Raw genomic sequence first — 17,683 nt, forward strand, 5'->3', positions numbered from 1 at the left:
TACTCTAGTTCCTCATTTGTGTGATCATCCTCACTGCATGTCGTGTCTCAATTTTAATCACAATTGCATTTTTAAAATTTTTTACTTTGTATTCCAATGTCAGAAATATCATTTGTAAGAAAATATCCAAGCACTGATGTTTGGCAGCGTTGCCTGCAATCCTCCTGTCCAAAGAACACTACTTACTCAATGTTCACTGCGTCTTGTACATTGTTATTATCCAAAACATCATTTTTATATTACTGGAGATAGTCTTTTATCCATTCAGGGAATGTGGTCTCACTGGATAAGTTACCATTTATTGTCTGTCTTTAGTTGCTCTCGAGTAAATGGTGGTGAGCTGCCTTCTTGAACTCCTGCTGTAGGTAGAGTTGAAACATGTGATGCTGGAAAAGCATAGCAGGTCAGGCAGCATCCAAGGAACAGGAGAATCGATGTTTTTGGCATAAGCTTATGCCTGAAACATTAACTCTCCTGCTCCTCGAATGTTGCCTGACCTGCTGTGCTTTTCCAGCATCACACGTTTCAACTCTGATCTCCGGCATCTGCAGCCCTCACTTTCTCCGATGTTGTTTGGGTAGACCCAAAGTGCTGTTAGCGAGGGAATTCCAGGATTTTGACCCAGTGACAGTGCAAGAATAACAAGATGTTTCCAACTCAGGATGGTCAGTCGCTTAGAGGGAATTTTGCAGGTGTGATGTTCCCGTGTATCTCCTGCCCTTGTTCTTCTAGATGAAAGTGGTCATGGGTTTGGAAGGTGCTGTCTAAGGATATTTGGTGAATTTCTCCAGTGCATCTTGTAGATGGTACGCACTGCTGTTACTGAGTGTCAGTGGTGGAAGGAATAGATGTTATGGATGTAGTGCCAATTGAGTGGGCTGTTTTGTCTTGGATGGTGTCGAGCTTCTCCAGGCAAACACGGAGTATTCCATCAAACTCTGGATTGTGCCTTGCAGATAGTGCACAGACTTTGGGAAGTCAGGTAATGAGTTACTTGCTGCAGTATTCCTAGCCTCCAACCTGCTCTTGTAGCCACAACAGGTTTATGACTAGTCCAGCCACTTTCAGGTCAAGGGTATACCACAGGGTGCTGTACTGAGGGTTTCAACTAAGGAAATGCCATTAAATGTCAAGGGGCAATGGTTAGATTCTGTCTGGCACTTGTGTGTTCATTATCTAAGGATGCTGAACATTATGCAATTATCAGCGACAATCCCCACTTCTAACGTTATGATGGAGGGAAGGTCATTGATGAAGCAGCTAAAGATGGTTGGGCACAGGACACTATCCTGAAGAACTCCTTCAGAGATGTCCTGGAGTTGAGATGACTGACCTTCAACAACTACAATCATTTTCCGATATGCCAGCTATAACAACAACCAGCGGAGAGTTCTCCCCGTTATTCCCATTGACTCCGGTTATGCTAGGGCTCCTTGACACCACGCTCAGTCAAATGTAACCTTGATATCAAGAACATAGGAGCAAAAACATGAGGAGCAGGAGTACATTATTTAGTCCTTTGAGCCCGCTCTGACATTCAATAACATCAACATCCATCTCAATGGCATGTTCCTGCTTTCTCACTATACGCTTTGACCCATTTAACATCAAAAGGTTTATCTATCTCAGGACCATAGAACATAGAACATTACAGCACAGTACAGGCCCTTTGGCCCTTTATGTTGCGCTGACCTGTGAAACCAATCTGAAGCTCATCTAACCTACACTATTCCATTTTCTTCCACATGATTATCCAAGGATCATTTAAATGCCCTTAGTGTTGGTGAGTCTACGACTGTTGCAGGCGGTGTATTCCTTGTTCCTGCTACTCTCTGAGTAAAGAAACTACCTCTGATATCTGTCCAAGATAAGCACGTGGATGATTTTGGGGTAATGCAGGGGGACGAGCTGAGAATAGTTCACAGGTCAGTGCAACATCGAGGGCCGAAGGGCCTGTTCTGCGCTGTACTGTTCTATGTTCTATGTTCTATGCTCTATGTCTATCACCCCTCAGTTTAAAGCTATGTCGCCTCGTGCTAGCCATCACCATCCGAGGAAAATGGCTCTCACTATCCACCCTATCTAACCCTCTGATTGTCTTACATGTCTCAATTAAGTCACCTCTCAACCTTTTGCTCTGTAATGAAAACAGCCTCAAGTCTGTCACCCTTTCCTCGTAAGACCATTCCTCCATACCAGGCAACATCCAAGTAATTCTCCTCTGCACCCCTTCCAAAGTTTTCACATCCTTCCTATAATGTGGTTACCAGAACTGTACGCAATACTTCAAGTGCAGCCGCACCAGAGTTTTGTACAGCTGAAACATGGCAGATGGAGCTTAGTCTGGACAGATGTGAGGTAATGCATTTTGGAAGGTCAAGTACAGATGAAAATTATACAGTGAATGGCAGAGCCATTAGGAGTATTGATATGCAAAGAGATCTGGATGTACAGGGTCAAAGATCACTGAAGGTGGAAGCGCAGGTAGATAACATAGTAAAAATGGCCTAAGGCATGCTTGCATTCATTGAAAGGGGCATTGAGTACAAGGATAGGCAAATGATGCTGCAGCTTTATAGAACTATGGTTAGGCCACACTTGGAATATTGCCTACAGTTCTAGTCACCACACTACCCAGGAGGATATGAATGCTTTGGAGAGGATAGAGAAAGGGTTTAGCAAAATGTTGTCTGGTATGAGAAATTTTAGCTATGAAGAAAGGTTGGATAGACTGGGCTTGTTTTTTTCAGAAATGCAAGAGGTGAGGGGCGACCGCATCCAAGTTTATAAGATTGTGAACAGCCATGAATAGAGTGGAAAGTATAAGGCTGCTTCCTACGGTGGAGGCGTCAATTACTAGGGGGTACAGGTTCATCATGCCAGGGGCATGTTTAAAAAAAAGGTACGAGGCACGTTTTTCACACAAAGGGGATGAGTGCCTGGAATGTACTGCCAGAGGAGGTGGTGGAAGCAGATAGAACAGCAGTATTCAAGAAGCATCTGGATGAATACATAAATAGGAAGGGAATAGAGGGATACAGATCCTGAAAGTGAAGGAAGCTTTAATATGGAAGGGAAAAATGTGTTAGCGGAGTCTTGGAGGGCCGAAGGGCCTGCACCTGTGCTGTATGGTTCTTTGTTCTTTGTTCTATCCCTCTCTTGAATATATTCAGTGACTTGGCCTCCACAGCCTTCTGTGGCAGAGAATTCCACAGGCTCACGACCTGATGAATAAATATTTCCATATCTCAGTCTTAAATGGTCTACCTTTAATCCTAAAAGACTATGTCCCCAGGTCTTAACTCCCCAACCAGGTGAAACACATCCTCCCTTCAAGTAGTTTGACCAGTCTGTTGGAATTTTCTATGTTTTAATCAGACCTCTTCTCATTCTACCAAACACTAGTGAATACTGCCCCAATCAAACCAAACTCTCCTCATAGCACCGTCCCACCATCCTTGGTAACAGCCTTGTGAACCTCCACTCAGTATGTCTCACCAAGAAGAGAAAGTGAGGACTGCAGATGCTGGAGATCAGAGCTGAAAATGTGTTGCTGGAAAAGCACAGCAGGTCAGGCAGCATCCAAGGAACAGGAGAATCGACGTTTCGGGCATGAGCCCTTCTTCAGGAATGAGGAAAGTGTGTCCAGCAGGCTAAGATAAAAGGTAGGGAGGAGGGACTTGGGGGAGGGGCGTTGGAAATGCGATAGGTGGAAGGAGGTCAAGGTGAGGGTGATAAGCCGGAGTGGGGGTGGGGGCGGAGAGGTCAGGAAGAAGATTGCAGGTTAGGAAGGCGGTGCTGAGTTCGAGGGTTGGGACTGAGACAAGGTGGGGGGAGGGGAAATGAGGAAACTGGAGAAATCTGAGTTCATCCCTTGTGGTTGGAGGGTTCCTAGGCGGAAGATGAGGCGCTCTTCCTCCAGCCGTCGTGTTGCTATGGTCTGGCGATGGAGGAGTCCAAGGACCTTATGTCTTATGGTCTTATAGGAATTAAGGGCTACGGGGAGAATGCGGGTAAGTGGAGTTGAAATGCCCATCAGCCATGATTGAATGGCGGAGTGGACTCGATGGGACGAATGGCCTTACTTCCGCTCCTATGTCTTATGGTCTTATGGACCTGCATGTCCTTGGTGGAGTGGGAGGGGGAGTTGAAGTGTTGAGCCACTGGGTGGGTGGGTTGTTTGGTCCGGGTGTCCCAGAGGTGTTCTCTGAAACGTTCCGCAAGTAGGCGGCCTGTCTCCCCAATATAGAGGAGGCCACATCGGGTGCAGCGGATGCAATAAATGATGTGTGTGGAGGTGCAGGTGAATTTGTGGCGGATATGGAAGGATCCCTTGGGGCCTTGGAGGGAAGTAAGGGGGGAGATGTGGGCTCAAGCTTTGCATTTCTTGCGGTTGAAGGGGAAGGTGCCGGGAGTGGAGGTTGGGTTGGTGGGGGGTGCGGACCTGACGAAGGAGTCATGGAGGGAGTGTTCTTTTCGGAACGCTGATAGGGGAGGGGAGGGAAATATATTCCTGGTGGTGGGGTCCGTTTGGAGGTGGCGGAAATTACGACGGATGATACGATGTATATGGAGGTTGGTGGGGTGGTAGGTGAGGACCAGTGGGGTTCTGTCCTGGTGGTGATTGGAGGGGTGGGGCTCAAGGGCGGAGGAGCGGGAAGTGGAGGATATGCGGTGGAGAGCATCGTCGATCACGTCTGGGGGGAAGTTGCGGTCTTTGAAGAAGGAGGCCATCTGGGTTGTACAGTGTTGGAACTGGTCCTCCTGGGAGCAGATGCGGCGGAGACGAAGGAATTGGGAATATGGGATGGCGTTTTTACAGGGGGCAGGTTGGGAGGACCCTGGGGAGCAGTGGGGGAGGGTCTCACCAAGACCTTATTTAACTGAATAAAATATCCCTACTTCTGATCTCAAATCATCTTGTAATAAAGACCAACACACTGTTTTCTTCTGAATTGTTTGCTGAAGCTGCCTGTCTGCTTTCATTGATTGACACAGAAAGACACCAAGATCTATTTGTACCGCCACACTTCCTAATGTATCATCATTAACTTTTCCTTTCTGTTTTCACACTGAAGTATATATCTCCACATTTATATGAGTTGTACTGCATCAACCATGTATTCAGTCATTCCCTCAACCTGTGTAAATCACTTTGATAACTACTTGCACCTTCCTCACAACTCAAAATCCCACCTAGCTTTATGTCATCAGCAAATGTTGAAATGGGCATTTGATTCCTTCATGTAATTTATATTTATTGCGAATAAATGGGCCCAAGCACTAATCCTTGTGATACCACTCTAGTTACTTTGTGTCATCTGAAACAAGACCCATTTATTCCCACTCTCCATTTCCTGTCTCAACTCGATCCATGCCAATATAATTTCCCCATCCCATATTCATTAAGATTGCCCACTGACCTCTTATAGTGTATCTCATCCAAAGCCTTCTGCAAATCTAAATACACAACCTCTACGAGTTCTCCTTTATCTATTCTAACTTTTACATACTCAGAAAACTCTGGTACAATCAAGGACTCAAGTAATTTATCTTGCATAAATCCATGTTGACTTTTTTCAATCTCATTAATGCTTTCCAAATGTTCTGATGGCACAGGTTAGGTGAATTGGCCATGCTAAATTGCCCATTGTGTTCAGGGATGTGTAGGTTAGATGCATTAGTTAGGGGAAATGTAGAGGAGTACAGTAAGGAAATGGGTCAAGGTGTGATATTCTTTGGAGGGTTGGTGTGGACTTGATGAACTAAATGGCCTGTTTCCACACCGTGGGGAATGTATGAAGTTTCTATGAAACTTCTATATCTTTTATAATAGACTTCCCCATGATTAATGGTAGGCTAACTAGTCAAAAACCCTGTGTTTTTGTTTCCTCCTTTTTTAAGTAGTCAAGTTACATTCCAAGACAGTCATACTCACCCGTTAATCATTCCTTTCCATGTTTTGTTTTGTAAAATTCCTAAAATCCATCTGGACAATTTTTTTTCTTTTCCTCAACCATTTCTGTTCCTTCAGGAAAAATTCACATAGATAAGTCAAGCATGATTTGCAGTTTTAAAGTGCACATTGGTTCTCATGAATTAACTCAGATCTCTCCCAGTGCCATTTTAATTTTCCAGAATTATTATCTCTCAAGCATTCACCATCTTGAACTTAATAGCATGTCCTACTGGGACTGTTCTTAATTTTCTTCTGGTTAGGGAGCTACATTTTCCACTCTCCATTTTTATGGCAATTCCCCTCCATCATCTTTTGGCTATCACCAATCTCACTTCTTTTCTTGACCTATGAAGAACATTTTCCATTTTCCAACATCCATTCTAAGATAAAGCAGAGAACTGCAGATGTTGGAGATCTGATACATGCAACAACAGATATTGCTGTAGAAACTCAGCAGGTCTGGTAGCATCTGTGCAGAGAAAGTAAATTTATAGTCCAGTTTGAGTCCAGAAACATTAGTGCTGTTTTGTTTTCTCCAGAAATACTGTCAAACCTGCTGAGCTTCTCCAGCAATTTCTGGTTTTTTTTGTGAGTACCTTCTCTTCATATACAGTTGTCAGGTTACTAGGACATCCTTTTTATCAACCTTTACACCATCCATTACCTCTGCTATGCTTGCTTCCATTAATATTTTGTCAGCATTCCCTTCATTAGTAAACATAAACACAAAATACTGATTATATATTGCAGTCTTGCCCTGCACCTCTAAGGATATATCCCCCACTTCTATGAAGCCAATTCAGTTCAGTCCTAAATTGTGACCCCATATTCTGAGATCATGCCCTCTGCTCCTACATTCTCCGACAAAGGGAAAGAACCCTTCAGCAACTACCTTGTCAAGTTCTCTAAAAATCTTGTATATTTTAATAGGACATACGGAATGTAAAGAAGATGGTGTTCAGGAGAAAGAAAGGTATAAGAACAGATAATTCAGAATCCTTCGAATGTCTTTGAGTTATACATTTTATGACTGGAGGCCAAGGTTGCTTAGTTAATTCCTTGAATACTGTCAACAACAGCACGTGTTGAAATTGTATTAAAGTTTAACAACTGGCTCTACACCACTTGGTTCACCGGTTTCTTGGATGCTTCTTCTCTGATGTTGCTTCTGTGGGAGTTGGAGTTCTTTTTTTGACAAAGAAGTGGAGACACCAGCTTCTTTTTCAATAATGTCTAAAACTCTTAGAACCTCCCTGAAACATTTGTTTCAGTTTTTATTTCCAACAGGTTCTTTCAGGTGTGTCTGTCTATGACAGTCATGGTAACCAACAGTTCAGCACTTCCCATTTCTTAGCATCTTACTGAGACCATAATTGCAGACAGTTTCCCTTTTATTTCCTCCTTCTCCATCACAACCTCCTGACATTCCCACCTCCCTGGGACAGTCCGTTCTTTCACCTTTATCTTAGGTGGCTGTGAATCTTTATGCAGTTTCCTTTGTCTCAATCAAATTTACAAGAGTGCAAACCAGTTGAAAGAGCCCTGGGTCAGCCATCTGATCCTGAGGACTTGAGACAAGATTTCTCCCAGACCTGTGGATAATGTGAAAACAGCCAAAAATGAACAAGCCTTTGATCCAGTTGAATGAGTGTTGTTGATGCTCCGTTCAACAACATGTCTGATCTTGCTTCAAAAGTTGCCTGAAGGCCTTGAGATAAGTGGGGTAAGAATTTTCCCAACTGATTCCCATAAATCACTGGACACTATCCAAACTAAATGCTGAGTTGTTGTCCTGGGGTGTCAATAATTGGTCGCCAATTCCTTTGTACCAGGTAGACAGCAACCAGTCAAGAGTTTGCCCTCGATCCTCATTGACTCTCACGTTTACTCAGACTTCTTCATGTCATAAATATTCCCCACTGTCAAATATTCCCAACAGTAGTAAGAATGAGTTCAGAAAGAGTTCAGAAAAGATTTCCAAGGATGTTTGAATTATAGGGAGACGCTGAACAGATTGGGGCTATTTTCCTTGGAGCGTCAGAGTCTGAGGTTTATAAAATCATGAGAGCCATGGATCGGGTGAAAAGCCAAGATCTTTTTTCCAGGATAAGGGAGTCCAATACTAGATGGCATATTTTTCAGGTGAGAGTGAAAAGATTTAAAAGGGTCCTAAGGGGCAATTTTTTTTCACACGGAAGATGGTGAATGGATGGAATGAGTTGCCACAGGAAGGGGTGGAGACTGTTACAATTACAATGTTTAAAAGGCATCTGGATGGGTATATGAATAGGAAGGGTGTAGAGGGATATGCACCAAATGCTGACAAATGGGACTAGATTAATTTAGGATATTTGTTCAGCATGGACACTATGGGCTGAAGCATTTGTTTCCATACTCCATAACTCCAAGACTCTATGAATCTAGATTGTGTAATCCCCACTATCTGAACTGGAAATTGGTTTAGCGGAGCAGTATGATGCCAACAGTGGTTTCCATTCCATCACTGGTTTGAGGTTACCATGAAGGACTTCCCTTCTCAACCTCTTCCCTCGCTGAGGTCTGGTGGCCCTCAGGTTAAATCACCACCAGTTGCTTCTCTCTAATAAGAGAGCAGCCCGATAGTCCAGTAAGACTATGGCGACACACAGCACATACTATCTGAACCTTCCCCAGCTGCTGGAAAAAACTTGTTCTTTGTTTCAGGGTTTTTGATTGATTCATTGTGAAGGAACACTTATCCTTGCATTCTCTCACATAATAAACTCTTTATTCTCTACTCCTACACAAAACTGTCTCAGGAGCTTTCTCTCTCCCTGTCATTACTACCATTTCTGTACTTCCCTCAAACAACTGTAACACAGAGCTACTGTCACAGAAAACGACTGGTGTTAACAAATTGCTAACCTCCACTCTTACTGCAGATCTACAGTTGATTATCTTTGACAGTGGGGATTTTTTATGACATGAAGGAGACTGAGTAAACATGAGAGTCAATGAGGATCGAGGGCAAACTCTTGACTGGTTGCTGTCATACCTGGTACGAAGGAATTGGCGACCAATCATTGACATCCCAGGACAACAACTCAGCATTTCCTTTGGATACTGTCCAGTGATTTATGGGAATCAGTTGGGAAAGTTCTTTCCTACAGCAGGGAGACCAGAATTGAATGCAGTATTCCAAAAATGGCCTAACCAATGTCTTGTACAGCTGCAACATGACATCCTAACTCCTATGTTCAATAAAGGCAAGTGCACCAAAAGCCCTCTTTACTATCCTGGCTATCTTTGACTCCACTTTCAAGGAAATACGAACCTGCTTGTTCAGCAACACTCCCCATTAAAAGTGTATTACGTCCTGCCCTGATTTGCCTTATCAAAATACCTCACATTTATCTATATTAAACTCCACCTGCCACTCCTCGGTCTATCGGCCTATCTGATGAAGATCCTACTGTACTTGGAGATAACCTTGTTCACTCTCCACTACATCACCAAGTTTGGTGTCATATGCAAACCTACGAACCATTCCTCCGATATTCAAATCCAAATTATTTATATAAATGACTAAAAGCAGTGGACCCAGCACCAATCCTTGTGGCACACAGCTGGTCATAGACCTCCAGTCGAAATAACAACTGTCCACCACCCTCTGTTTCCTACCTTCAAGCTAACGTTTTAACTAAAAAGCTAGCTCTCCCTGGATTCCATGTGATCTAATCTTGCTAACCAATCTACCATGTGGAAGTTTATTGAATGCCTTATTGATGTTATAATTGTATTCCTTGGAATTCAAAAGGTTAAACAATAGTTTGATCAAATTTTGAAAGATATTATGAGGAACAGTTAAGGGAGGGATAGAAAGAAACTCTACCAACCCCCCCCCACCTCCCACCTCCCCCCACCTCAGTCAGAGAATCTAAGAATCAAAATTAGAAACAGACTTCTTAAGATTGAAATGAGGCAACGTGTTTGTAGATCAAAGTTTCAAACTTGCTTTCACAAATGGCAACAGACACTGAGTGAATTGTTAATTCTAAATCTAAGACTGATAGTTTGTTGTCCAAACATATGAAGGTATTTGGAGTCTGTTCATAGATCTCATACGCTAACATTCATGCGTTGAATTAGGCAGAGAAGACTTTCAGCAATTATTAAGGGTTCTATTATAAATCTATAGTTTAGTACAATGTCAGTTTCTATCTTTCCTTTCTGGATCCTTTCCCTGTCTAGAAACCATCCACCCATTGAGGAACAATTCAGTTCCTTTTCCTTTTCTTTAAAGTAAAGTCAAGCACTAATTCACCCAGTTAACAACTGAATAAACATCACACACCATGGGCAATGTGGCAAAACACAGAATTCAAAACAAAACACAAAACACAAGATGAGAAACACAGGATGGGATTAAATCAAAGTGATGCTGGAGTGGAAGATAGTGCAGTCCAGTGCCCGGGGCACTGAAGTATCCCTAAAAGATTCAAGGATTCCTTTGGGCACCTCTCCAAGGTGATGACTAGCTTAGGCGGTCCCATGAGGAGGCCCCCTGACTTGCCACCTCTCTCCTCCAACTGGACATCAGGAACATGGGCTGAAGTACAACCAAATGAGAAACAGAACTCAGCTTTTGATTAATTTGCAAAGAAACCCACTGCCAAATTAACAAGTAGCCCAATTAATGGATCAAAAGCACTGACCACCAGGGGCAGAGCGGCACTAATATTTTTTAAGAAGCCAACAGGGCAGGAGCTCAATCTAAATGATCTTGATGGTGAAATTAATGCAGGCCAACCCTTGAAGTGCCCACCTGTCTCTCATGGCTTTGTGGATACCAGGGGGCATCACAAGTCTCTCTCAAAGACCCCCTCCAAAGACCCTCCAGCACAATCGTAGCCATGGAGGAGGGGGGTTCATGGGGATGTTCTCCAATTAGCCCACTTCTTCCACATGAGATGCCCAATGGTTAGGAACGTGGGCTGGACAACAAGCAAAGGAACAACAAGTTTTAAAAATAGGGTGCAATCTCCCACAGCCAAAATATCCATGATGCACGGACTGCACAGAACTGCAGGATGAAGTCTGGCAGTCCATAAATCACCTTAACACGTGTTTGAACAAGACATCCTCTACCCCTGGCCCTTAACGGAAAGCAGGAGGACTCCAGCATAAAGAGTCCTCTACCACTCGATGGTACAAAACCATGCCAAGATATGGCCAGACAGTTGTATACAAGATTACAAGTGCATGGTGTGCAACAGCAGCCTGATCAGTAAACTCTTCCACACCAGACAGGAGGACACATAAGCCTTTCCCATGAGGCAACTTATACTGTAGGGCGCGGGATTCTGAGGGAGGTACAGGAACTCAGGGCCGACATGAAATTCTATCTGAGCAGGGGGTTCACACTGACAGGTTCCAACACACACCCGAGGATCCTCTAATTGCTACAGTTCCGAACACTGCATTTTCAGGCAACAGATGGCAACAGTCACCACCCAGTACCCAGCTCAAGGTCTGCCACCCAGCATCCAACCCAAGCTCTGCTATCCAGCACCCAGCCCAGGTGCTACACCCAGTACTCAACCCAGACTCTGCCACCCATGTCCCAGCACAGGACTCCCCCACCCAGCATCCAATGCAGGGACTACCATCCAGCACCCAGCACAGGCCTCCCCCACCCTGTACCCACCACCGATCTCCACCACTCAACGCAGGGTCTACTATCCAGCGCCCAGCACAGGCCTCCCCCACCAAGTACCCAGCACAGGCCTCCACTACCCAATTCCCAGCCCAGGCCTCTGCCACACAGCACCCAGCACTGGCCCCAAGCACCCAGCACCCAATACATGGTCTACCATTCCCCACCCAGCACGGGCCTCCACCACCCAATTCCCAGCCCAGGCCTCTGCCAAACAACACCCAGCACTGGCTCCAACCACCCAGAACCCAATGCATGGAATACCATTCAGCAGGGAGAAAGTGAGGACTGTAGATGCTGGAGATCAGAGTTGGGAGTGTGGTGCTGGAAAAGCACAGCAGGTCAGGTAGCATCTGAGGAGCAGGAGAATCAATGTTTTGGGCATAAGCACTTCATTGGAATGGTTCATCATGCCTTTCCTCATGAAGGGCTTATGCCCGAAATGTCGATTCTCTTGCTCCTCGGATGCTGCCTGATCTGCTGTGCTTTTCCAGCACAACACTCTCGACTCTACCACCCAGCACCCAGCACAGGCCTCCGCCATCCAATAATCAGTACAGGACTCTGCCACCCAGCAGCCAGCCCCTGCTTCCATTACTTAGCACCCACATAATACCCAGGACCTAATCTATGTTGACCGTTCCTGGTTACATTGAATAGTTCTCAATGCATAGGTACAATCACTTTAAATGATTAATTCCCCTGGACAAACAGCAAGCTGAGTGGTCTCTAGTTTCCTATTTTCTGCCTTCCTCACTTGCTGAATAGAGGGTTCTATTTGCGACTTTCCATTCTGATGGAACCTCTGCTGATAATGACAAAGTTTGGAAAATTAACATTATTTTTCTTTAGTTCACATGGAGGTTAATTATTCTATATATTAGCAACACACTGCCAAAATAAATATCTCGAACAACCAAAGTAGTTTATTGCTCAAATATTTCCCCACAGCTCTGTTTTTCATACTTTGTTCACAATGACATCTGAGCAGCTCAGTAATTCTCCTCAGCGCTAACCGCTTGGGGACTGCTAATGACAACACCTCTGCTGTTGTACCTCTTCACTGTACATAGACTTTATTCTGTCTCTACCCCAACTTCCCTTTCATGGTTGTAAAAACTCAAGTCAGTAAATAGCAATTAATTAATATGTTTTTTAATGAATTAGCAATTGTCTCCCAGGTGTCTTCAGCTGAAATCTTGCAAATGTTGTTTTGAAATCAACTTTTAAAATGACTTTCTAATCTTTTGGAAAAAAAAAGTTTGACCTTCACTGAATCCAAAGCTAACATTCACTTTAGAAACAAATTCTCAAATAACAACTTTATTATGAGTCTTCATCACACCCGCTTCCTCTTGGCCTGTCCAGGCTGTACGGGACAATGGTGAGGCCATTTTTGGAATACTGCATTCAGTTCTGGTCCCCCTGCTACAGAAAAGATGTTAACAAAGAACAAACAAAATTACAGCACAGGAACAGGCCCTTTGGCCCTCCAAGCCTGCGCTGATCCAGATCCTCTATCTAAACCTGTTGTCTATTTTCTAAGGATCTGTATCCCTCTGCTCCCTGCCCATTCATGTATCTGTCTAGATACATCTTAAATGATGCTATCATGCCCACCTCTACCACCCCAACTGGCAACGCGTTCCAGGCATCCACCACGCTCTGTGTAAAGAACTTTCCACTCATATCTCCTTTAACTTTTCCCCTCTCACTTTGAACTCATGACCCCTAGTAATTGAGTGCCCCACTCTGGGAAAAAGCTTCTTGCTAACCACCCCGTCGATACCTCTCATGATTTTGTAGACTTCAATCAGGTCCCCCCTCAACCTCCATTTTCCTAATGAAAATAATCCTAATCTACTCAACCTCTCTTCGTAGATAGCACCCTCCATACCGGGCAACATCCTGATGAACCTGCGCTGCACCCTCTCCAAAACATTCACACCCTTTTGATAATGTGGCAACCAGAACTGTATGCAGTATTTCAAATGTGGCCAAACCAAAGTCCTATGCAACTGTAACATGACCTGCCGATGAAGATCTGGAACCCCGGCAGGGTCTCTCGGTTCCACGATTGGTCAATAAACACTTAGAATCGGTCTGGCTTTTAAGACTTCACTCTTTATTTTTCATACGGCCGGGCACAGAGCATCCAGAAACACGGAGGTTATTATACACTTCCTTGGAGGAGCTGCGCACATGGCTTAAAATAAAGACATTTTTATACTTTTCTTAAAGAAGGGTATGGGCCATGATCACATAGTACATTCAGACAATTACTAATCAATACACAATAACTGCTTTATTTGACAGTTATTTGGACAGTTACCTTTCTGGGAACCGACTTTGTTTGCCACTCTCAGGCCACCCTTATCTCACTAACCAAGCCTTTGCACCTGCATCTGAAGGTCAGTTAGGATGGTCAGTAATGTCTTATCTAGTCTAGTTATTTCTATGCTTTAAAGGGAGTATTGTCTGCTAATTTCTATTGAAGCAGACTGTGGTTAGCCAATTATGTAGTTGTAGCAGAATTAGCAGTTAGTAACTTAAAAGCCATTTTATGCAGCTTTAGCAGAATTGTCAATTTGTAGCCTAGAAGCCATTTTGTTATGTCATTTGCATCGGGAAGCCATTTTTTTTGCCACCTAAGTTATTAAGAACATCTGTATTCAGGTTTCAGATCCTCATCTCGCCCCTTTGGTCATTCCATGACCATATCATAAGATAGGACGGCATAGATTAGATCAGCCCAATCGAATGGACGCTAGAGAATGCCATACTTCCTCTGAGGAGGAGGAGGAGGAAGCAGAGGTAGGCAACCGCTCCTCCTCATCTTCATTCGGATGGAGAAGAAGCATTTTCTGAGGAAAACCGACATTGTCAACAGAAGTTCCAACCACAAGGGATGAACTCAGATTTCTCCAGTTTCCTCATTTCCCCTCCCCCCCCATTGTCTCAGTCAAATCCTTCGAACTCAGCACCGCCTTCCTAACCTGCAATCTTCTTCCTGACCTCTCTGCCCCCACCCCACTCCGGCCTATCACTCTCACCTTGACCTCCTTCCACCTATCGCATTTCCAACGCCCCTCCCCCAAGTCCCTCCTCCCTACCTTTTATCTTAGCCTGCTGGGCACACTTTCCTCATTCCTGAAGAAGGGCTTATGCCCGAAACGTCGATTCTCCTGTTCCTTGGATGCTGCCTGACCTGCTGCGCTTTTCCAGCAACACATTTTCAGCTCTGATCTCCAGCATCTGCAGTCCTCACTTTCTCCTCGATAATACATTTAACAATAGCAATGCCAGCAAAGAGACAAATTAAAATAATGCCAATATACGTGGCCAGATTTATCAACCAGTTGTACCATGAGCCAAAATCCCAATCTCCCCATCTTGCCCTTTGTCATTTGACTGACGAAGGTGCGGATGTTATCTACATACTTGGTAGTGCTCTAGATGAAGTCAGTAACCCCTATCCTACACTTGCTCCCCCCCACTCAGCTTTAGTGCGGCCCAAAGCCTTAGCACCCCTCCGATGCTCGCAGAATTCAGGTGAAACTGAACATTTGGTAGGGAAAGCCCAACCCCATTCCCAGGTAGTTGGACAGGGAACGGTAGTTGGGAAACGTGTCCCTATCGGTACAGCACGGGGAGTGCCTATTTCCTCAAGAGCAAGGAAGTTGATCGCTTTGCATTGGCTGAAAAAATAGTAACCGGGTTTAATTTAGCATGGCCAATTCACCTGACCTGCACATCTTTGGATTGTGGGAGGAAACCGGAGCACTCGGAGGAAATCCATGCGGACATGGGGTGAATGTGCAAACTTCACATAAACAGTCCCACCTCAGGTGACTGTCTGTGTGGAGTTGGCACATTCTCCCCATGTCCGCATGGGTTTCTTCCGGGTGCTCCGGTTTCCTCCCACAATCCAAAGATGTGCAGGTCAGGTGGATTGGCCATGCTAAATTGCCCATACTGATAGGTGCATTAGTCAGGGGTAAATATACAGTAGCGAAATGAGTCTGGGTGGGTTACTCTTCGGTGTGGACTTGTTGGGCATAAGGGCCTGTTTCCATACTGTAGGGAATCTAATCTAATCTAGTATAGATAATGGAGGGGGCTTCCCAATAAGAAGCAGGCCTGTCTTTGTGCCTACCCCAAACGTGCGGGTAGTCCATGGCTACAAGGTATGGTTGTCCAGAGCACTTGGGGTGAAAGCTGTTCAATAAAAAGAGGTGGGTCTTTAGGCAACAGATGCGGTTAGTGTCCCAGACTGGTTCCTTCCATCCCACAATTGGAAAGATGGAAGTGCTGTTAGCGGTCTCATAGTGAAGGTGGGTGTTGCCATTACCCATAGCACAAAGAGCTTGAACATCAGTAATAAGAGGGACACACTCCTGTAGGCATACGCATGAGATGCGAGGTCCCACAGCGGAGCAGCAGTGGTTGGTACATTTGATCAAGGCGCATGGAATAGTCTTAGTCACATTCACTTAAGTGCAGCCCCATCCCGTACTGTTGCAACAATTGTGAGAGACTTCCCCTGACTTATTAGAGCAAGTCCATAAGCAACTAACAGGTGGGGATAAGTAATAATCAAAAGAAACATTATGTCCGGTAAATGCCTTCGAAGTATTCCATACTCCGTCGTTGGGATTCAGGAGGGGGAAAGGGATCGAAGAGTCTTTTGCTGATGTGAGGGCGTAACAGACCACTTCATCCTGGCTGAATATTTTGTTACTTGGAAGAAACAGATTCTTAGTGAAAGATAACATCTCCCACTTTTCTCTTGTGCAGTGTGCAGGTTTAGACCTCTTTGAACAGGGACAAGTATTACCAGGGCAGCCCATAACACAACTGAAATCAATCTGGCACACAACACCCTGACAGGGTAAAGACCATTAAGACTTGTTCTGTAAATGAACTGTCCAATCTTCTTGATGAAGTTGGCCATTGCGACAATCTTCCTTGCGGTAATATTCCATGCATCGAAAGAATCAGTCTCTCAGCGCACAAGGACATCTTTTCGGCATAAATGGTACACAATCTCTAGTTGCTCAGGATCACACGGGTAACCAGCTGCTTCTTGAGCACCAATGCCCAAGACGAGTCCATATAGCAGGGTAAGTTCGATCTTCATCATAATGGTCGCTTCGGATCAAGGATTAGGATACCTAAAACAGAAGAAGAATTACTATTCATAACATACAGCTATATCTTCGTCATCTGGTTTGATTCCAGTTCCTCTCTCAGTTCCCCATCGTCTCCACCTCCATTATCTACCCCCTTGCAAGGGGCTCGTAGGCTGACCTTGCAATGATGTAGGTGAGCCCAGGTGGAGCACCTGGCAACCTTACCGGCAATTGGTGAGAAGGACCTGGAAGGATCTTTCCCATTGAGGTTGGAGGCTGCGGCATGTCCAATTCTTGATGAGAATGAAGGAGCCTGGTTCAACTATTGGAACACTGTCGATTGAGAGGAACAGGTCATGAGCAGCACGGACTTGGGAGTGAAGACTTCACAAAATTTTAGTCAAGGAGAGGACATGGGAGGACCTGTCCTCAGTCATTTGGTGGAAGTGAATAGATTAGATTAGATTACATTACATTACAGTGTGGAAACAGGCCCTTCGGCCCAACAAGTCCACACCGACCCGCCAAAGCGCAACCCACCCATACCCCTACATTTACCCCTTACCTAACACTACGGGCAATTTAGCATGGCCAATTCACCTGACCTGCACATCTTTGGACTGTGGGAGGAAGCCGGAGCACCCGGAGGAAACCCACGCAGACATGGGGAGAACGTGCAAACTCCACACAGTCAGTCACCTGAGGCAGGAATTGAACCCGGGTCTCCGGCGCTGTGAGGCAGCAGTGCTAACCACTGTGCCACCATGCCGCCCATAATAGAGGAGGAGGCATCATTCCAAGGTGTGCAGAAAGCTCGACCGTAGACAATTTCAGCTGGGGACAAGCGAGTTTTACCCACAGGAGTGCAGGTTAGGTGGAACAATACCAGAGGCAATA

At 44.9% G+C, this 17,683-nt stretch overlaps 1 pseudogene; it reads right to left on the reverse strand.

Moving 5' to 3' along the window:
• The window catches only part of LOC148148875 (uncharacterized), a 28,101-nt pseudogene extending 11,030 nt beyond the window's left edge, over window positions 1–17,071 (reverse strand).
• Window positions 17,072–17,683: the final 612 nt, after the last annotated feature.

Source organism: Chiloscyllium plagiosum, unplaced genomic scaffold (genome assembly GCF_037043375.1).
Source record: "Chiloscyllium plagiosum isolate Xiang-an unplaced genomic scaffold, Cpla_swu_hap1 HiC_scaffold_11, whole genome shotgun sequence".
NCBI lineage: Eukaryota > Metazoa > Chordata > Chondrichthyes > Orectolobiformes > Hemiscylliidae > Chiloscyllium > Chiloscyllium plagiosum.